Source organism: Gorilla gorilla, chromosome 2, assembly GCF_029281585.2.
Source record: "Gorilla gorilla gorilla isolate KB3781 chromosome 2, NHGRI_mGorGor1-v2.1_pri, whole genome shotgun sequence".
NCBI classification, from domain to species: Eukaryota; Metazoa; Chordata; class Mammalia; order Primates; family Hominidae; genus Gorilla; species Gorilla gorilla.
This window is the reverse complement of record NC_086017.1, coordinates 205861694-205883333: the sequence shown is the minus strand read 5'-3', so window position 1 is coordinate 205883333 and position 21640 is coordinate 205861694. Positions and strand designations below refer to the sequence as shown.

At 48.5% G+C, this 21640-nt stretch overlaps 1 long non-coding RNA gene across 1 annotated transcript in view; it reads right to left on the bottom strand.

The window, feature by feature from the left end:
• Positions 1-2344: 2344 nt before the first annotated feature.
• The window catches only part of LOC115934027 (uncharacterized), a 54748-nt gene continuing 35452 nt past the window's right edge, over positions 2345-21640 (bottom strand). Inside the window, exon 3 of the long non-coding RNA XR_008678374.2 lies at positions 2345-2582. This is a non-coding gene — a long non-coding RNA (uncharacterized lncRNA). The remainder of the gene's footprint in view (positions 2583-21640) is intronic.

Below are 21640 nucleotides of genomic sequence, written 5' to 3'. Positions count from 1 at the left end.
TCATTCATTTGACAAGCATTTCCCCAGCATGCCCTCTGGGCCAGGCCTTCTCAGAGATAAATCACATCTTCCCTGTCCTGGGGAGGTCATTGTGCCAGGACAGAACTCCGGGGCATGGTGGGCACAGGGTAGCGGGAGAAGGTAAGAAAGGCTCCAGGAAGGAAGTCATCCCTTTGGGCATCTGAGGGCTGAGCAGGAAACAGAAATGCTGTCCAGACAGGAGCAGCTTAGGCAGGAGAGCAGGGAGCAAGTAGGAGCCGAAAGCGGGTCAGAGTGGGAGTGGGCAGGAGGCAGGGACCCGGGGCTGGACCAGAGCAGGGCAGAGCGGGAGGTACGGGGCTGCCTGAAGGGCATGGGGAGCCACTGGGGGGTTCCAGCAATGGAGAATGTGATCATTGGTCGGTGTTGGAGCTGTCCCTGTGGTAGCTGTGGGGAGAATGGAGAGAAACAAGGCTGCAGAGAAGAAGGCCAGATGCAGGTCTTATAATAGCTCAGGTGAGACAGGATGGGGCTGAGGCAGGTGGAGTGAGAGAGGATGAAAAAGAAGGAGCCAGTTCTAGAAGTCTTTAGAAGTAACTAAAAGGTAGGATGAAAACAAGCGACAGGGCTTAGACCAGTTGGATATGTAGGGCAGGCGAAAAGAAGAGTCCAGGGTACCAGGGTTGGGCCTGGGTGACTGGGAACAGATGAACGCCATCCACAGAGTGAGGGCACACGGGGCAGAAGCAGGTGCAGGCAAGGGCAAGCTTGCTTTGCGTCTGTCATAGTGGGGGCGGCCCACGTGGCTATCTAAGCAGCACTGATAAGCAGGAAGTCAGGTATACAGTTGTGGGGCTCAGAAAGAAATCAGGCTTGCATCAAACCTGTTGGAAGTTGGTAAGGAGTTGAAGAAGCCTCTAGAACAATGGGTCTCAACCTTCTCTCATCAAAATCAACTGGACAGCTTTAAAAAAATACTGATATCTGGGTCCCATTCCCAGACATTCTGATGTGATTACTGTATTTCTGTATAATGGGCCCCGGCATTGGTATATTTTTAGTGATCCCTGGTGCTCCTTCTGGTGTGTAGCCAGGGACGGAAACACTGCCACGGAGACATGATGATGGAGCAGAGATGAGGCAGGCCTGTGGTGCACACCAACATGGAAGGGCCAGGGAGGGAAGAGAGCCCCAAATCAGCCTGGCCTTCAGGGCGGAGGGCACCAAGAGAGAGCATTATCCTGGAGCAGCAGGAGTGGGATGTCAGGAAAGCGGTCCTGAGAGCAGCATCGGATGCTGCAGGAAGAACCAGGCCGTGGGAAGACTGAGGAGTGCCTCTGGCGTTTAGCATCTAGGAGTCTGTCAAGGTGACCCGGGCCAGGACAGGTTCCAGGTTGGGGGAAGGCAGCTGATGAGGGTTGCAGACTAGACCAGACTTCAAGGAGAGTGGAAGGGGAGTAAGTGAAGACGCCAAATGAGAAGCACTCTTTTAGGAAACTTGGCCGTGAATAGAAGCAGAGAAAAGAAGAGGAAAAGGAGGTATGATTGGACAGATTTGAGGACGCTTCTGTTCCAAGCATGAAGAAGCAAGAGGGGTAAGTGCACAAGGCCTTGAAAGATGGGCAAAGTGAAGTTCATAGAGGGTGGTCCTGAGGAAGCTGAGGGACCTGGGTTTCAGGGCTCAGTGCAGAGATCACCCCAGGAGGTGGGCTGCTTTCCGCCAAGGGGGCTAGGACCTGAGATCGTGTCACCTGCCCTCCGTACAGCCCTGCACCTGCATCTGTGCCGTGGAGTGTGTTGATGGGTGGGCAGGCGCTGCTCTTTCCCCTGACCTCCAGCCCCACAGCTAGCCCTCTTTCTCGTGCCAGCCTTCCATGTCCTGGCCCTGCTGCTGGAGCTGCACATGCCAGGCTCTGCCTAAATGCACATGACTCCACCAACTTTTGCTCCACTCCTCACCCCCAGAACTGTTGTTGTTGTTTACCAACTATGAAGGACCCACCACAGGTAGAGAACCGAGTACTTTGCACACTTGGAGCCCCTGCTTTCAAGACCTCTGCAGCCTACTTACCTAATAGTTATTGCATGAATTCATACATATGTACATGTATAAACATGAAAGCAATGGCAAAAATGCATTTCCAATCATACATATGCCTAATTGTGCACGCTCACCACAGGGTAGACACAAATGCCTCCAATGGGCACACGTAGGTCACCAAGACCTCCCCGCAGGACCGTGCTTGGCTACTGTGAGAGCGGCTCTCACGGCCTGGAAAGAAGCCCTCATTGACACAGGCCCAAGGCCACCCGTCTTTCCCAACACAGTCACTCGAGTTTAGGAAAGGCCACGACTCACCTCCAGTCACTGAACCCCGAGCCTTTCTGACATGTGGTCAAAGGGAAAGAAATTTGCCTCTGCATTTTGGAATTTATGCATCACGAAGCTCAGTTTTTGTTTTCCCAGTAAATGGCTTCTCGAAGATAACAGGAGGAGGTGTCTTTCCAATGCTCACCCTCTTTCCCAGATTTGCTCCAGAAACATCTGGCACCATCAGTGACTCAGTTTCAACTTGCAGTTTTAATTTCTTCATTTACAAGAGCTATAAAAGAATAGCCAGCAAAGCAGTCACTCCAGTATTTTTAAACTTACACCACTGATGCTTTTGTCTACTAACGAGTGTTATTGAGTATTTGCAAAAAAAAAAAAAAAATCCAAACTCAGTACCTATTTCAATACATTCTTAACTCAGTACAATTCAATACATTCTTAACTCAGTACATTTCAATACATTCTTAACTCAGTACATTTCAATGCATTCTTAACTCAGTACATTCCAATACATTCTTAACTCAATACATTTCAATACCTTCTTAAGGAAAAATTTCTGACATGTGAATTGCTCTCTTTAAGTAAAAAAGGTTCTTAATTCTGAATTCTAGGTAAAAATAAGTATGAGGATGACAGTAATAGGCTATCCTGAGATAAAGCTTTTTTTTCCCACCCCGCATTAGGCCTTGGTTGAGAAAGTGATACTGTCCCTCCTGTCTTCGAGGGACAGCGAGAAGGAGCCATGTTCATGCTATCAATAGCAAAGTGCCCACTCACATGCAGAGACACTGTACAATGGTGTATTAAAATGGTAAACTTGAGCCATCTTAGCTCGAGACCAGATTTCTTAGAGAGTGTGGGCCCCTGGACCCCGTATGCATCAGCCCTACAAAGGCCATTTGAGTCCTCCACCCCACCCCACCCTCTGCTTCCCTCAACCACAGATACCATCCCCGACCCTGGCAAGCCCCCTGCAGTATAGACTGTTCCAGGCCTCCAGGCTGCCATTTTTTCTTCTTCCGTAACTCTTCTGACCCTGATTGTTTGGACAATGTGGGGAGGATTCTCTCCCTTAGGATAAAGAATGGGAGCCCAGTGGGGTTACCACTTCCTATCTTAGAAGGGCATCTGGAAACAGATATTTCTAGAACTGTGGAATCTTCTTGGGGGGCAGGTTGACCTCTTGAGAACCCAGAGGGAGAGAAGATAGCAGGTTTCAACTCATCACTAGCAAGAATAGTACTTACAGGTGCCTTGGAAGGTGGTGAGTTCCCCGTGTTGGGGAGACTCAAGCAGAAGCTGTAGGGCTGTTTGTCAAGGATGTCGTGCAGGGGCTGCTCTTCATCAGGACTTTGTGGCCATTCCTGCACGGTGTGAGGTGAAGCCCGGTCAAGCCTCCCCTCCTCTCCATGGTTCTCCTTTGCATTGCACAGACAGGACTCACTCAAGACTCTCCAAAACTCTCAACACTGAGCAAACTTAGCTGTCCTCCTCCTCCCTGTCTAGCCTGTGACCACAGCTCAAAAAGTGACTGGAGCCCTCACCGGTGCTGAGTTACAAACTGATGTCCTGGCTTTGAGCATATGAAAGGGGTATGAATAGCTTTATTTTACTAACGAGGAAGCAGAGTTTACAGAGGTGATGTAGCTAGCTGGTCCGTGGAAGTTTGGCCCAGGCTCCTGACCATTGGCCACAGTGATTTTTTAAATGCATTCTTAGGTAAGGCAAAGAGCAATGTACATAATCATTCCACCTAATGTAACCTGTTTGTAAACCAAGTTTTTCTTTTCTTTTTTTCTTTTTTTGAGACATTGTCTCATTGTCACCCATGCTAGAGTGCAGTGGTGCAATCAGAAGTCACTGCATGAGTCTTCACCCCCCAGGCTCAAGCGATTCTCCCACCTCAGCCTTCTGAGCAGCTGGGACTACAGCGTGTGCCGCCATGCCCATACCCCACTAATTTTTATGGTTTTTGTAGAGGTGGGGTATTGTTGTTGCCCAGGCTGGCCTCGAACTCATGGGCTTCAGCAATCTGCCTGCCTCAGCCTCCCAAAGTGCTGGGATTACAGGCATGAGCCACCGCACCCAGCCTTTACAGGCGTGAGCCACCGCACCCGGCCTTTACGGGCGTGAGCCACCGCACCCGGCCTTTACGGGCGTGAGCCACCGCACCCGGCCTTTACGGGCGTGAGCCACCGCACCCGGCCTTTACGGGCGTGAGCCACCACACTCAGCCTAAACCACATTTTTGAGCACATTTCCCTAAAATGCTATTTAATGACATGGTTTCACCCCCATTTCCTATCCACAGGATTTTTGGTTTCTCGCATTCTTTACTTCCATTACAGGACATGTTGACGAGGGATTACCAGACTTCTGGGAGCTGTACTACCCGATAGTTGCCTGTTGGATTTTGTAATCCATCCTCCCACTCCTTCCTGGGGGCATTCTGTGGAGGACAGTGAGGCCCACATGTACACCTGCATGCTGAGCAGATTAAAACTCGTCCTGTTTCCACACATCGCATGAGATCTGGGGGGAACAAGGAACATTCTGGGTGGTTTTGGATCTTACATCTCGGGTCAGGGATCTAGAAGTAATCCAGGTTGGACAGGCAGGAGCTGTCAGATCCAGACTGGACAGGTGGGAGCTGTCAGGAGAGGCTGTGTCTCATTAGCTCTCAGGCATCAGCGCTCTCAGAACCAGTCCAGAACAGAACAGCAAAACCCAAAAGATCTGGCATGGGAGAGGCAGAACCACCTGCAGGGGAATCTTATTTGTTTTACTTTTATTTTGTTATTTTTGTTTGAGATAGAGTCTCGCTCTGTCACCCAGGCTGGAGTGCAGTGGTGTGATCTCGGCTCACTGCAGCCTCCACTTCCGGGGTTCAAGCGATTCTCCTGCCTCAGCCTCCTGAGTAGCTGGGATTACAGATGCCCGCCACCACGCCAGGCTAATTTTTGTATTTTTAGAAGAGACAGGGTTTCACCATGTTGACCAGGCTGGTCTCGAACTCCTGACCTCAGATGATCCACCCACCTCGGCCTCCCAAAGTGCTGGGATTACAGGCGTGAGCCACAGCGCCTGGCCGGGAAATCTTCTTAACTCAAGAGACATGGAATGCCCCAAAAATACCCCTTGGTGATGATGAGCTTACTGTTTAAAAAAACCAGACAACTAGGCAAGGAAATGAACCTCAGTCTTAGAGCATCGGCAGCCACAACACAGAAAGGATAACCTGGAAGAGGCTTTACATAAGTAAGCTCAGGAGAGTGAACTTTACATAAGTAAGATTAGGAGAGTGAACGGGGGTGAGAAAAGGGGCCTGGCGAGTGCAGCCAATGTTGTCGGAAAGTTTTACTGTGAAGAGGACAGAGCCAGGCAGAAGCTGGTCAGAGCTGGGAGAGGATGGGGAACTGTGTGTTACAGGAATGACCAAGACCGGAGACAGGGAGAGAGTGGAGCTGAAACCTAGAGTGGGTGAGAAGGAGAGGGGAGAGGGCTTCGAGTGGGAGGTGAGGGGGTCTCTGTGGGCAGGGGGAAGGCTGCTTGTCCATCAGAGCCCGAGAGAAGAAGCTGGTGCAGATGGAGGAACGGTTCCAGCACTGGGAGAAGGACGACGAGGCTGGTTCTCCCTGATGGCTGCTATTAAAGACATGAGACAAGGTTCCCTGGGTGAAAGTGACAGGGTTTAAGGAGAAAGGGTAAAGTATGCAATTATTCCCTTGCAGAGGGGGACAGCAAGCTTTCCAGAAGAACTCTGAAGGGTCTCTGGACAGCACGGAGGTGTGTGATTTTGAGTGCAACAGAGGAGGCTTGGCAAGAGAATTGAGGGCATTTTCAGGCAAAGAGTGATGACACCAGCTTATTGCATGGTGAATGCCCAGAAAACAAGCCAGACACTTCGTCAGAGGACCCCCAGATGCCAGTCTCTCAAGGTCAGTTCTTGTCATCTGTTCAGTTTCTCTAGAGAGGCAGAGCCCAGTCTCCCGGTGGGCAAGTGCCTGGCTGCAGGTGCTCCTTGGCAGGGTAGGGAGAGGGGCAGAGTCTTACTCTCCGTTATGTAGATTTCACTGAATCCTCTTGTTTGCAGCCTGTGTGGCACCCCACTTCCCTCCATTGATCCTAGTGGCCCTCAAGTCAAAGTCCCTTCTGTTAAACTTATTTAGAAAGTGAATCTCCATTCTCCTGCTGGCTCTGGTGGGAAAGGGCTGGGGAGAGAAGGAGTGTGAGTCTCTGTGTGAGGCGGGGTAAGGAGCATGCACGATTGACCCACAGTCAGACTTGGAAACAATGCCCCTCTTCTCCTGTCTGAGGCACATCCTGACCTCTGCAGGTTGGGCAAGAGGCTAGTTCAGGCCACAGAGGTGGCTCCCAGCCATTTGATCCAGAAATTCTGTCATCCCATGTGTCTGTGTCATGGTCTGGAAGGGGCTGCTGCTAGCCTGGCCCCTGACCCCGTGGATTTCCCCACCTGGAGCTGGAGTAAGGCCTACACTGGGGCCATCTGAAGTGCAGGGTTGAGACAGAGACTTGGACTGCCCAGCTGTTTGGGAGATTCTGCACCTAACGTTCAGTTGACTGGAAGACTAGGAACAACTCACTTTCCGTGTTTATTCTGCGCTTATAAAATGGGAACTGCTCATTCAGACAGGGAACAGGGATGCAGCTTTGTCCCCTAATCCAGATCACAAAACAGATTAAAACAGTCCTGGAGAGTTCCACCTTCACCAGTATCTGCTAGACTCATAACCCATTAAGAGTAGCGTGCTAAGAGGTTCTTTGCCTTTCCTGGCTGAGAGTTTTATGTCCCAGTAGGTGAAGAGGCAAGTGCCTTTAGCTCACTGCTGGTTATAAAAGTCAAGCCGATAATGTAAAGAATTCTTACGCTGGATTCTTTGCTCGGCTTCTGACCCCAGTCCCAGGTTCCCACTGGCAATTATATCTACGTTGCCTTCTCCTACACGTAAAATAACACCTGTCTAGGTTAATACCTATCCCTACAAACTATAACCAAATATACTCGTACACCCAAACTTAGACAAACTTTTACACATACTAAATCTTCACAATCTGTGTATAAACTATAAACTAAAATACTAACTTAACACAGTCTAATAAAACCCTCTAAAAGTCTACCCCCCAGGCGATAGTCCTCAATAAAACGTTCAAATAAAACTAACTTTAATTCTTTAAAAGCTTATTTCTTTCTTTAGTCAACAAAACTTAATGGAGCCAAGTGATGGTGTATCCGGACAGAAGGAACAGCAGGAAGAGGCAGAGACACCCACTCAGACCTTTACCCCAGCGGGAAGCAGCGGGCCAGGAGTCAGAATGCTCAGGGTTTGCAGTCAGTTTCCCTCTTACCAGCTAGTGACCACAGGCAGATCAAAATCCCTGAAGCGGGGCAGCTTTGGAGTAGTCTAAACTTGGGTTTGAATCCTGGTTCTGCCACTCACTCTATGTGTGACCCTAGACCTTGGAGAGTTAAGCTGTCTAACCCTCGCTTTACCTATTATTAAAATGAAGAATGATAGCACCCTTCAGTTACTGGGTGGCTGTGAGGATTAGAGGAGCTCATGCTTGTGAGGGACTTAGCACCCTGTATGGCACTTAGGAAATACTCCAGTAAGGGTTCTGATGACGATGAACGTGATCCTAACGAATAGAACAGACACTGCGAGCTCAAAAGAACATCATCTTGCCTCGACTGTTTGCTTACCTATAAAATGGCAATACTGCTTTAATCCCTACCCAGTTTTCCTCACATTGTTGTTTTGGGGATCAAATGAACTGAAGCAATGGGTCTCAAGTACAGATCTTCGGAGAGTTGTCACAGTTCTCACCAATCTGAATAATGGGGAAATGAAAAAAATCACAATGTAGTTTTTTCTTGGAGATGGAGTCTCACTCTGTCGCCCAGGCTGGAGTGCAATGGCGCAATCTAGGCTCACTGCAACCTCCGTCTCCCAGGTTCAAGTAATTCTCCTGCCTCAGTCTCCCGAGTAGCTGGGATCACAGGCACCTGCCACCAGACCCAGCTAATTTCTTTGTATTTTTAGTAGATAGGGGGTTTCACCATGTTGGCCAGACTGGTCTTGAACTCATGACCTCAGGTAATCCACCTGCCTTGGCCTCCCAAAGTGCTGGGATTACAGACGTGAGCCACTGCGCCTGGCCTGTAGTACGTGTTTTACAAATTGAATTGTTCCCAACTTTAAAAGGCTGCATTATCCTGATATTATGTCATTTCTAATCTGAGTGTGTGTGTGTGCGTGTGTGTGTATGTGTGTGAAGTTATCCCTTTTTAATGAAAGTATGGTACTAATGAATGATAGTTTGTTTCAATGGACTTGCTCAGAAAAATAAAAGTTGTTAACCCTGTACTGATCCCTTGTTTTCTGGAAATCTTACTAGTCTGTGGGGAAAAAACAAACAAACAAACAAACAAAACCTCTATAAGGAAACCTGCAAGATAATAAGTTTGAGCTTTCCCGTCATAAGATTCTGTATGGAGATAACAAAAAGAACAGCACCTCATATTGAGTGAGTCCCTACCACATGCCAAGGATGGCTGGAGATGGCAACACACTTCCCGTAATCCTCACAACAGCCTGGCAGGCTTGGTGTGGCTTAGCCCGTTTGACAGATGGAGAAACTGAGACGTAGAGAGGATAAGCAGCTGAACTCTTCCTCCGGGGGGAGTTCAATACCGAGTCCTCCTGACTCCTCGCCTCACAGTTTTTCCTGGATTGTGCTAAAGGATTACTGTGGAGGAGGCCCTGACAGGGCCATGGAGACTTCGCCACTATAAAAAGTAACCACACCACAGGCTTACAGGCAAATCACTTAACCTCTCTCGGCTTCTAGCATCCAACTGGGAAATTAGGCAGAAATCGGGGTCATGCTGAAAACAGATGGAAAGGCAAGCTGGGCTAGGAAGTAAAATTAGCACAAAGAAGCCATTCTTTATGATTCTCGATGATTCAGTGCCCTTTGACTATTTATGAAATTGGGAAGCATCCCAGCCCGGGTAATTGACAGAATGCTGCCTGGATACAGGGACATCATCAGATGGCCTCTTTCTCTCTTTGGCCTACCAGATTCAATCCCTCTGCCTTCTCACAGTTGACCAGGCCCTCCCTTCCTGCTACCCTAGGTGGTTTTCTGGGTCCCAGAGGCCTCCCAGAGCTGGGTTGGTAGAAGACCCCTCCTGCCTGTTCACTCTCCCTCCCACCCTTCACACTGCAGGTGGGCATGGCACTATGAGTTGTTCATTTGTTCTTATATGCCCTCTCAGCAACTCTGGGAGGAGGTTTTATTAACATTATTTTACACATGGGGAAACTGAGGCTCATTGAAGCTAAGAAATTGGCTTGGGGTGACACAACCTACAAAGGGCAGAAGAAGAATCCCCGCCCTGCCAGGGCTGCCTGACATGAGTCTGTGCCCCCCATTTTATCACTAAAGCCCCACGAAGACTGAGGGAAGAAGATTCTAAAACTCTAACAGCTCCCAGTCTCCCTTTACATAAACTGTGCCTTCTCTGGATGCCAAGGTAGTCACTATGTACCCACCATGTATTGGGCCATTCACTCAGAGCCAGGGTCAGCCCAACAACTCCTTCCTGACTTACACCCTAGGAATGGACTTACAGCAACATTTATCTGACATGTGGTAATTCTGGTGAAAGTAACATTTCAATTCTAAACCTACCCTTTCTTTTTTAATTTAAAGTAAGTGCTTCATAGTTCTCTCTTCAGCCCTTTTTAATTTATTTGTTCTTATTGAAGACAGCTAGTAACAAACTCCCATGATCATTCAATTTTTGTTGAATTTTTGTTGAAACAGGTTACAACATCTTTAAGCAAAGGAGGGGAATAGCCTTTAATAGGGAGGAGTGAGCCCCTTCTCCAGGCCCAGAGGGCTCATGATCCTCAAGTGTATTGGCCCAGATGTCCCTATCCCATTTCAAGGTCTTATTTCTTCCCAACCGTGACAATGGTGGCATTGCAGACTTGCTGTGGTCGAGAACTGAACCTTCTCTGGAGCTCAGCTACCCTCATGATTCAGTCTTGTGCCTGATCCTGAGCTTTTTCTGCCCTCCAGGTGCAGGAGATGAAAATTCTTTCTATGCTGTCAAGGGGACCCTCAAACTTTCACACTTTATCTTAAACGTGATTAGTCACTCTCAGCCTTTCATTATCTTGCTCCAATGAGTATGTGGCCATTCAGGACAGTCATCTGATTGCATAGTCCTTATAATCACAACTTAACCCGACTCCTTAAACACCTGAGATATTGCACCTGCTACTGCGTCCCTTCCACTAGTATTCGATTCCAACTTACCACCAGGAAGAGTCTTAGCAATTGAACTACCACAGCACACCAGGTGCCACCCAAACTGCACCCACCAGCCAGCCAATGAGGGACCCAGCTCCACATCCCCATTGTAGAGGCAGCTTCTGCAGACAACTTCTGGTGCTAGCTGTCTTATGTTGAGACCCTCAGAAAACAACCTCTGAGATGGAGGGTTGTGAGTAGGTTTATTGAGGTGTGCTCTTAGCAAGAGCACTATGGGGAAGTGAGGGAAGCAGGTTGGACAGAGGGGGAAGTTGAACTACAACCTAGTTATAACAAAGGCCTCAGCCAAGCTCATAGTGAGCTCTGGAGCTAAAGTGGTATTTCAAAGTTGTCCCAAATCGAGGTAAAGTGGCCAGGTCTTTGTGATCCTACATCAACTAGTCTTCAGATGGGTGTTGTCCTTGAGGAGGTGATATAGCCTTGGGTGAAGCAGCTTCTCTTGGCTGAAAGCAATGCTGGAGTCATGAGCAGCGGGGAAATGAGAGCTTGGTCCTGATGGGAGGAATCTGGGTGGCATACCACAGCATCCACTACAGCTCCAAACAGCCTCCACTTAACCCTTTTGTCCTGGAATAATTATGAGTAATGTGCCTTCTCTGTTAAAAGTGTACCAGTGCGGATGATAAGTTTTGCTGCCATCCTGTTCATGAGCCACCACCATGCTGCCCACTGCTCTGCGCATGAAGGGCACTGCACAAATAGCTCCTCCTTCCCTTCCTGTCGCTTGCTGCAATCAGCTCCTTCACTTCCCCGTGGGAGCATCTTTAAAGAGCCCACATGGTCACCGGTGCCACTGGGCCATGCTGGCTGCATGCTAGGACCCGTCATCACCTTGGGTGCATCAGGAAACTTGGAAAGAAGAAGGAGACACAAGGTTCTGAAGTCATTGCTCCTGTGACCCTGAATGTGAACCAACGGTGGCTCCTGGCTGAGAGGGGGCCCTGCCCCGGTGTACCCCTGGTCATCTCCTAAGTTATCAACAGCCTACTTCATACAGCGTCCATGCCCTGTTGCTGTTCAGCAACCTCTAGTGCTCCATCAGTGAAGCTGAAGAGGTGGAACAGTGTTCAGCGATCAGCAAACACAGCCTCCTGCTCCCAGCTGCTTGCAGCTCCCAGCCTCACCTCCCCTCCAGGCTGCCCATCCTTTGAGAGCAGATTGATCCCTCCCTCCTCACCAAGGCTGTGGCTTGGTGGCTGATATGGTGGCTGTGTCCCCACCCAAATGTCATCTTGAATCATACTCCCATAATTCCCATATGTTGTGGGAGGGCCCCAGTGGGAGATAATTTGTATCATGGGGGTGCTTTCCCCCATACTGTTCTCATTGTAATGAATGTCTCACAAGATCTGATCGTTTTATCAGGATTTCTGCTTTTGCACCTTCCTCATTTTCTCTTGCCGCCACCATGTAAGAAGTGCCTTTCACCTTACATCATCATGATTCTGAGGCCTCCCCACCCATGTGGAACTGTAAGTCCAATGAAACCTCTTTTTCTTCCCAGTCTTGGGTATGTCTTTATCAGAAGCATGAAAACAGACTAATCCAGTGGCGCTCAGCCTTGCCCTGAACTGACCTGCAGTGGTTGGCAGGAGGTTCACCAGGATAATCATGGGGAACCCAGCACATCAAGAGTGTCCCAGAGGCTTATGCAGGAAGCAGCCATTCCCTGGGCTTTGATGTCTCTGAATCCAGGGAGCCCCCCTTTATCTGTGAGGATCCTGCTGCAATTCTCATGCACACCCCACAGGCAGTCAATGCTGTTGAGAAACCATTTCTGTGAGCCATTTTCACCCTCATCCCCAAGTGTGGGCCCAGCTTTCTGGCTGAGTCTTGCAGCCTTTTTGTGCCTCGAAGCTGGGCTCTGAGGACTGATGTTCGCTTTTCCACACTGATGAATCATGGAGGACACTCAGAGAGCCTGTGGCTCACCTTCTGCCCTTACTGAGCTGCCTCTGTGGACCTTCCTTTCCTTTCCAGATGATGGAAAGAGGTTGGCAGACTGTCTAGAGATTTTTCTCAGGGGTCTTACTGTGGCCTACATTTTTTTCCAAGGACAAGCAGAGACTCCATTTCTTTGTCACTTCTTGGGCACTATGTATTTTTAATGGCCCCTTGGAAAACCAGAGGGATACTGGCCCCAGCAGAATGGAGGGGCAGCCAGCCCCTTTCTGCCTTACTTGCCAATGTCCTGAGACTGACTTAAAGGTTTAGTTGATCTATTTGGTTCTTACATTTCAAACCTTTGGATAAGTAAAAAGGGTCATAATTAGTTTCGTTTTTAAATAAAAATGGAAAGTTAGCACTCACATCTTGATGACATCTTGGTTAGTGATTTTCTTAATACTCGAGGACAGAGAGAAGGTGCTGAGTGCTTTCATGCATCATCCTATCTGCAACTCTATGGAAGATGCTGGGCATATCCCATAGTTCTCAATTTTCAGATAAAGTGAGATACAGGGAGGGATTATGGCACTTTGGGGGCAGAGGCTGTTCACACATCTTGGCATCTTCCATGGCATCTAATGGGATCCTTTGCACAGAATGAGAGCCCTCAATGTTTGTTGAAAGCGTGAAATTGCCAAGATCACAGAGCTCGCTAGGTCTCTGAGATCCTAATCAAATGTTCTCTCCACTAATCTGAGCTCCCTTTGTCCGAGTGAGCCAAAGTTTTTGAAAATAATAAATAAACATTGTTTAGCAAGTTCAAAACTGCAAAGAAAAACAAGCCAGAAGCATGAAAAAGAGCAAATTTTAAACCAAAATGAGCAGGTTCCAGGCATCCATGATGCTGCTCATTCTCTGATTACCTTCCCCACTGCATCTTAAACGGAACAGAAGGGCCATGGCAGATCCAGTGAAGGAATGGTCCATTTTTACAGAAAAGCCCTCTTGCCACGTGGTGCTCCAGCCCCAGGTGAACTGCATAATCACGGGTGGCAGCAGGACAGCCCATGTCCCCAGCCCTTCCTGTCGCCCTGCATCTTTCCTCATGATCTCCTCCCTGGCCTCAAATGTGTCCAGGGAGAAGCATTCTCATGTCAGTGCAGGCCCATCCGCCATGTGAAGTGAATTGAGTCCATGCATCACGCTTCATGCGTGGGAGCTAATGCAATAAAGGCCCAACCCAGAGCCACCGTGGCATATTATGCACATCAATCACCCACTCCCACGGACTGAACAGCCTCCTTCCAAGCCCCTGGGTGAACGCTGGAGGTGCTTCGGGGACTGATAAATGTTCGCTGAGTTTTAACAACTCTGTGTCTCTCCTGCTACAAGATTTGGGCTATTTAAATAGGCTGGTGTCTGTTGCCTTTTCAGCCCTTCGAAGTAGTGAAACTGCTTGGAGTCTACCACTAAAGTAAAATGGTGGAGACTTTCAGCTCTTGAGTGTGGGCCTTCCTTTTCCCCTCTCCTCTGTTCTCCTGCAGGGCTGAGCTCAGGCCACCCTTCCACCTACCGCTGTCCAGCATTTCCTAATGGGTGGGGCCCTGAGGAGTGGGCGACAGGCTACAGAGGAGGAGTAACTCATCACTCCCTCACTGAGCAAATGGCAACGACCCCTAACGAATCGCATGCTTGCCCCAAGGCTCAGTGTCCCTACCGCAAAATCACCTGTAATCATCCCACAGCAGCATCCAGTGCATTACGTTAACAAAGCCCTGTGGCCTTCGCCATATATTCATATACTCAATATCTATGCCAGTCTTTTGAGAGTGTGTGCTTACGTTCATGTGCTTTAATCTCCTTTTTACGGTGTGCTTACCGTGTTCTATGTACTGTTTTAGGCACTGCCATTCAACGCATCATTTTATCGTCATATCACCCCCAAGAAGGGGGTTTTATTAGCCTCATTTTACAAATAAGGAAACTAAACCTCCCAGATGCCGAGTAACTTGGTCAAGGTAAACGGCTTTGAGTCCACGGCCTGTGCGACCTTTCTGCTACATCTTAGAGCGATTGCACAGGCTCGGAGGAAAGCCAGAGCTGAAACCGTAGGGGTCATTATCTGTTATCCTGATTTGCCTTTTAAGGATGCAAATTGTGCAGAAGATTTTTTCATGATATCAAAAGATCAGAAGGGCCTTTCAGACAACAGAAGCCCTCGCCCTCCATAGACTCCCTAGCAAAAGCTCTCAGGTGCATTTCCTGCCTGTGGGGCCCGTCCTGGGCTCAGTGACACACCCCAGCAGCACAGGCTCCTGCACGGAAGCCAGCCTGGCTTCTGGAAAGGAGAAGGTCTGGAGGCAGGGACACAAGCTTTGAAGGCTGGCAGGTCTGATTTTGAATCCTGGCTTCAGTCCTGAGCTGAAGTCACTTATCCTTTTGGGGTCTTAGTTCCCCCATCTTAAAGTAAAGGAAATAATAATTATTTGGCAAGACTCTTGTATGGCTTAGAGATAGTGGCAAAGGCTGGGTGCTGGTTAACTGGAGCTGATGGGGGTGGCAGCAACTATTAATAATCCTCCTCCTGAGGGCCCCAGTTCATTTCCCCTTACATTGTTCTAACTAAAGAAAAAAATCAGATGGAGATTATTGGAAGAACTAAAAAATTATAATGGCAACAGATTGCCCTTTGCAGTAAAATAATTCTAATTGCTCCCGTAGGTTGGGAGGCCAAGCCCCACTATTACAAATAGCATGATCATTAACATTTCGTATAACAAAAATACTTCAAATGTAAATGATGACCCTTCCCTCAGTTTAAGCCAAACAGGAAACCCACATGAGTGGGGTACACTATGGTCCCTTCCCTTGTCCCGGTGTCAGTACATGTGGTTTAGATACCCCAGAGACCGGGTGGCAGCAGCAGGTGGAACCCACCTCAAATTTTCAAAATCAAGAAATTCAAATCACACAATCTGATTTGTCTCCTGTGCTCAGTGCAACTAAATCTGGAAACCCCCTCCCCGCCACCCACAATTGTATTATAACAAAACTGAACATATCCCCTCTCTTTCCCCACTCAGAACAAATAATTCAGGAGTCTCACAAAACCTTTATCCTATTTCTTATTGCTTTAGCTTGTTTGTCCTTTTGACCTCTCAGTTCCATGTGTGTTCAACTAAAATCTAAATTGACCCACTTTGTACCCGGCACTGGGCAGACCAGAGTGGCAGCTGACCTCCTTTAGCACCCATCACCTTCTGACTCTGTGCTACGTACCTGGCACAGCTTCTCCCTCATGACCTCATTCCCTGCCCTCAAGGGACTTAACAAGCAAATGGGAGAGACACAACTGTGTACAACCACAACACGGTGCACAGTTTCCATGTCACAAGAAGGGAATGTGCAGGCAGAGGGGTGCTCAATTCCAACTGGAGAAACAAGGAGGTTCCAAAGAGGAGGCAGTATATGATGTGCCTTTTAATGATGGAAATTTCAGAGAAAGTTTTTTCATGATTATCAGAAGATCATAACAGTCTTTCAGCTAGGAGAAGCCCCAGCCCTCCCATAAACTCCATAAAAAAAAAGGAGCAGAATTTCAAGATGGGAAGTTGGGAAGAGGAATCTGGTCATTGTAAACAGACTATGTTGCAAAACTTCAAAGACTCCTTAGAGATCAAGTAAACCCATGTAGCTGGGTCTTATTTATGGAAAGGGAGAAGCGTCAGAGTGGAGCGAACAGTTCCCTACATTTGCAGTTCCGGCAATGACCATGGATCAGGTAAATGACTAGTAATGGACTTCTATCTTCTTGAGTGGATAATCTTCCTATTACTGACAAATCGAGATGTGCTGCTATAAGAAGCTTCGAGCGCTCAGGCCTGGGAGCGGAAACCTGGTGCAAACATCCTAGACTGTTTGGAGCTGTCCAGGTTGTGTTGGTGTAGCCCTAACTGTGCAGCCAGACCAAGCCTAGGAGAGGAGCACAGAGCTGGCTCTCTTGCCTATAATCTGATGCATTAGAGAGCGCCTGGAAAATTATGTGTCCATTAGCTAAATGACCCTGGGGCTTTATGACTTGCTCTTTTTGTAAATCAAAAATAATAACAATAACAGCTCACCATCTTCTCATGCTGTTGGAGAGAGTGAGTATTTCATCTACCATTAAACAGTGACAGCTGCTCCCCAAGACAACTCCATTCTAAACCCCAGGATACAGAAGCTGACAGAAAGTCTGTGCTCCCATCCTGACCCACCTAGCCAGGACCCCATCATAATGAGCAATTTAGCCCCTTTCTTATCAAAGGGGTTGGCAACCAAGCCAGTTCAGAAGGGAAGGTGATGGTTTTAGTGCAGGAACATTTCGGGGAGGGACCAAACATCCCTGTCTTGAAGCCAAGGTAGCCCCACGTAGAAGAGGTCCCTGTTAATTCCACCTGATGACAGGTATCCCCGTTCCAATCTGCTATGCCCTTTTATCCATCATATCCTTCCTGGGCCTGGGGGTGTTGCCAGCTGGCTGGAACAGCAGAGAGGTGATGTGGAGGTGAGTGTGTCTTTTGCAGGGCAAGAACAGGGCTTCTCTCTGGGCAGTTCGCCCAGTTCTAGGTAGCCTCACGCTGAACCCCAGACACTAGTGTGTGGCTGTTTGGTGCTGATTCACCCCAACCAATGGGTGCCTCACTCCAAGGCAATGTAAAAATTTCCAGACAATATTTTTCCCCAAAGGATGAAACACATAAAATGGGAAGAAACCAATCATTCCCAGGCCTTCTGGATGACAGACTCTGACATCATCTATACCCAAGAGAACTGCTGTGGCAAAAGGTCCATGTTGTTTGTTCTGACAAAGCCACCCAGGCTTCTTGCGGGGGACGCTGCGCTGAATGTGTCAACATCCTCTGTAAGTCCCCCGATCCAAACTTGGGAGGTTGAGAATCCTGACTTCCCTTTAGTAAGAAACCTGGTTCCTAGGGCTGAAATCTCATCTCGTATTCCTTGGCCTTTGTTTCTGTTTTCTTCTTCTTGTATAGGCCTTAGGTCCTGACACACTCTCACGAATGACCCTCTTTTCATTGATTGATTGATTCATTAATTAGTTGATTTTTTTCTAATTATGATATACTTAACGTCAATGAACTACTCCAAAGAACCAGGGCACTGGCAATGACATGTCTCTGCCTGTGTGTTTCTTCCTCATCAGACTTCTCTGCCTCTCCCACCGGAGCCAACCACTTATTTATCATTACCTCGGTTGTTTTAAACTTTTATTTTACATATGGTTTTATTTGGATGTAGTTGTTTACTAAATAGTAAACAATAGTAAACAGTATTCTTCTTCTGGATCTTAATTTTCACTCAGTATTTTATACATGTTTATATAGGATTGTGTTATATATGTTACATGGTCTATGTATACACTGTATTGAATGTCGTGTAGCTATAGCTCATTCATTTGTACCGTACAAATGAATATTTGCTCTCTTAACTCAGAAACAAAGTGGAGAAGACTTGCTCTACCCGCAGAAAGGCAGGGGGAGCTCCTTCTGCTCCCAGGTCCCCTGCCCCAGCCCTCTGGATACAGGGTAAGCAACTGTGACTGTGATGAAGAGCGAGGGGCAATAGGAGGGTCCAGTCACTAATCCAGTGACCTAGGAACGGGGGGGAAGATGTCCTCAGGACTCCGAGAGGCCTGCTGAGGGCAGAGCCCACGCTGGGAGCTGGGGTCCTTTTGCTCTTGCTCCACCCTCTGAATGGCTCTAAGAGTCCTCTCCCTTTTCTAGGCCTCAGTTTCCGAGTCTTGAGGATGACTTAATGAGAAAAGGTGACCCTTAACTGTCATGAGTATTGCCTCTGTCTACCCCTCCCCCCATCTCAAGGGTCCCTCTGGTAAAAATTAAGAGGTGCCACCTCTTGGCCATCTCTCTCAAAGGGCTAGCTGGCTCTGGTGTCACTGTGCTGGCTCCAGTCACGATCCAACAGCCCTGAGAAAATGATTCTCCCCCAAAATGTTCCCGTGATAAGTCATTTCCACGCTTGTGTGAAGCACATTTGTTCTTCTGCTGCAGGAAGGAACCATTTAGTGAATTACTTCTTTCTCTAAGCACTTGGTGCCCTAGGAGAGTTCATTCATTTCACAGAGGCAAGCGATTTACTCCTATAAGTTCACCATGAGCCCTGCCAGGCCTCTAAAGCTTTGGAAAATTACCCAAACCTTCTCCCCGACAACCCCCTCCAACAGCTGAAGTTGCTCAGCACATGAACAGAGTCCTTCAAGGTTCTTTGGATGTTAGGTCTCTGCTGAGCACTTATGAAACACCTTCTGGGTATGAAACTCTGCATGAGGCAGCTGGGAGATACGGAAGACAGACGTGCCAATCTCCAGTGACTCACAGTAAAACTGGGAGACAAAACGAGTCCCAGATTCGGGGTCATGAGATCTTCCCTGAGGCCCTGGGCCAGCCCAGTTATTCTCTGTTTCCTCGGCTGAAAGATGAGGGGACTTGGTTCTTCATCTCTAAAAATCCTGCTCTTCAGTTTTCTAAAAGGCTACACAAAATGCAATGAGCAATTCCAACCCACGAAGGAGAAGAAGAAAGAGGGTCTGCCTGGCTCCCCCAAAGCCAGTGCCTCATCACCCCTCAATACCAACCACGAGTGTTTTTCCTGCTGCGCCTCTGCTCCCTGCACCTGCAATGGCCCGGACTTCCCCTCTGCTGCTCCCAAGCCCTCCTCCCCGATGTTTTCCTTGACTCTTCTGTGGCTATTCAGTTTGGCAAGATCTCAAGTCTTTGAGCCTTTCAGTTCTGATCAGAGCTTTGTGTCTTCAGAGTCTCTTTATTTGCAGACTGCAAGTAGGGTGGGATTAGTTCATAGATGACAGAGCATCGAAGTAGGATGATCCTTAGCAACTGGTTCCACCTCCTTTGTTTTACAGGTGAGGATGCTGAAGACAGGACGCGTGATCTACCCAGGGAGATTCAGGGAGCACGGGGATAGGGGATGAGACTGGATGCCAGTCTGCTGTCCACCAGGTGGTGGCTCTTTCTAATTCTTGTGTGTAATTATTTTATTAATATATGCATTTAACAAATACTTACTAAGTTCCTCTGTGCCAGACCCTGAACTAGGCACCAGACATAGAAAGATGAGAAGGGGCCTTCAAAGAGTTTACACTTGGACAGGAGAGACAGACCTGCATATGCATTGTCCCAGGCGGGGTACTCAGTGGTACAGGTTAGAAGCTACCCAGAGCATCACGGGAGCTCAGAGGAGGGGCAACTGCTCCTGGCTTGGGGAAAGATCCAGAGAGGAGGTGACATGTGACACTGGCCTTAAAAAATGTGTCCTCATCCATTGGGAAGAAGCTGTGAGGAAGCTCATCCCAGAGAGAAAGGCTGCAAGTTGGGCATGATCAGGAGACCACCTGAGGTCAGCTCAAGGTCTGTGCTGGCAGTGGGAGAGCAGAGTACACTGTGGCTCAGGCATCGATGGGAGCCAAGTTCTGGGCCACAGCCCACACACTGCAACCTAAGTGAATGCTATTTTCCTCAAGATTATGTCAGCACTCCTGGTTTCCCCTGACAATTGCATATATTTCTGTAGCCTTTCTAGGTGGCTCTCATGAGAGCTGTGAGTCTGTCCACACAGGCAGCTTTGAGAAGTTAGAAGCCTGATTAGATGGTGAGCTCTTGCCCTCTCCCAGCTAGAGGACTGAGATGGTCAGGACTGTCCCTGTCAGAACTCCATCTCCCAAGGGGCAGGTGGGATGGATTGCAAGAACAGGGTCCCACAGGCAGAGCCAGTCCACGGGCCATGGTGAGTCATCTGGGGTGGTCCCAGCAGAAGATGGCACAAGAAACTGTGAACAAGCATCCGGCCTCAGGGGGCCAGGGGCAGTCCATATGCAGACACCCAAGCCATCAATTTCAGGGGTGATTCAGACAGAGGCCCGCTCTGATCAAGGATTCCAAAACCCAGATCTCTCACCCAGACATTGCCTTTGATCCTTAGACACACACTCTGCCCAAGCGTCTTGTGTTTCTCACAGGCTCCTCAAACTGTCATGTCCAAACAGAATTTATTATCTTTCCCCCAAATCTGGTGGTTCTTCCTCTGGATCTGCCTGAGAGAAGAGCTTCTAGAGGTCACTCTGACCTTGTCCACAGCCTATCAAGACTGCCTCTAAAATGTCTGTCTCCTCCACCGCATCCCTACCACACTCTCCTCTGCATGTCTGCCTCTTCTCTCGTGTGGACCACCACAGCAGATCCTAACTGGGTTCACAACATATAATGTCTTTCCCTTCCATCGATTCTGATTTGGAGTCAGATTTCCAAAGTGCAAACCAAGTCACTTAAGCTACTCACTCCTCAGTGCCCCTAGAGTAAACTCCAAATGTCTGAACTTGACCAGTAGGGTCCTCTATGATCTGGCCTCTGCAGAGCTCAGAATAGCAGAAGCCCAGGTGTCAGACATCCTCCCTGTTCCCCTTTTGGCCTGCTAAGCTTCAAGGACCACATCGATGTAGCGATGCCCTAAGTCTGGACTCTGGCTCCTGGACCTCCAGCTCAGGCCACTTGCCCCAGGGATGCTGAGTGGTCTGCACCCCAGGCAGCCTTTAGGCACTGCAGGGAGCAGAGTGCTCGCTCTCAGGTCAGACTAGTCATGCTCAGGATGAGAAGGGTTCACCCAGACCTGGCACAGACCCTGCTCCTCCTCAGCTGAAGGGTAAATGTTGGGCTGGCCTTTGTTTGACCAGCAGAGCAGCGTGCTAGGAGGAAGTCACACACCCACAGTCCCTGGAATTAGCTTAGCATCCCTAGATGGGAATACCTCACCTAGACTGGGGAGGGAGATAGACTAAATGAAAATCCGTAAGCTTTCTTTCTTTCTCAGGCTTCAAAGTGTCTGGGAAATATCAGCCATTCTGTTGGCTTCAACCAAGCCATCATTATACTATCACTGCTTGAAATAGCCATTTTATTCCACCTTCCATCTCTACATTCTGGTTTTTTCTCATCACTTCTGAGAATATCTAGAAAATAGGACAAGCATACGTACCAGAGTTATATGAAG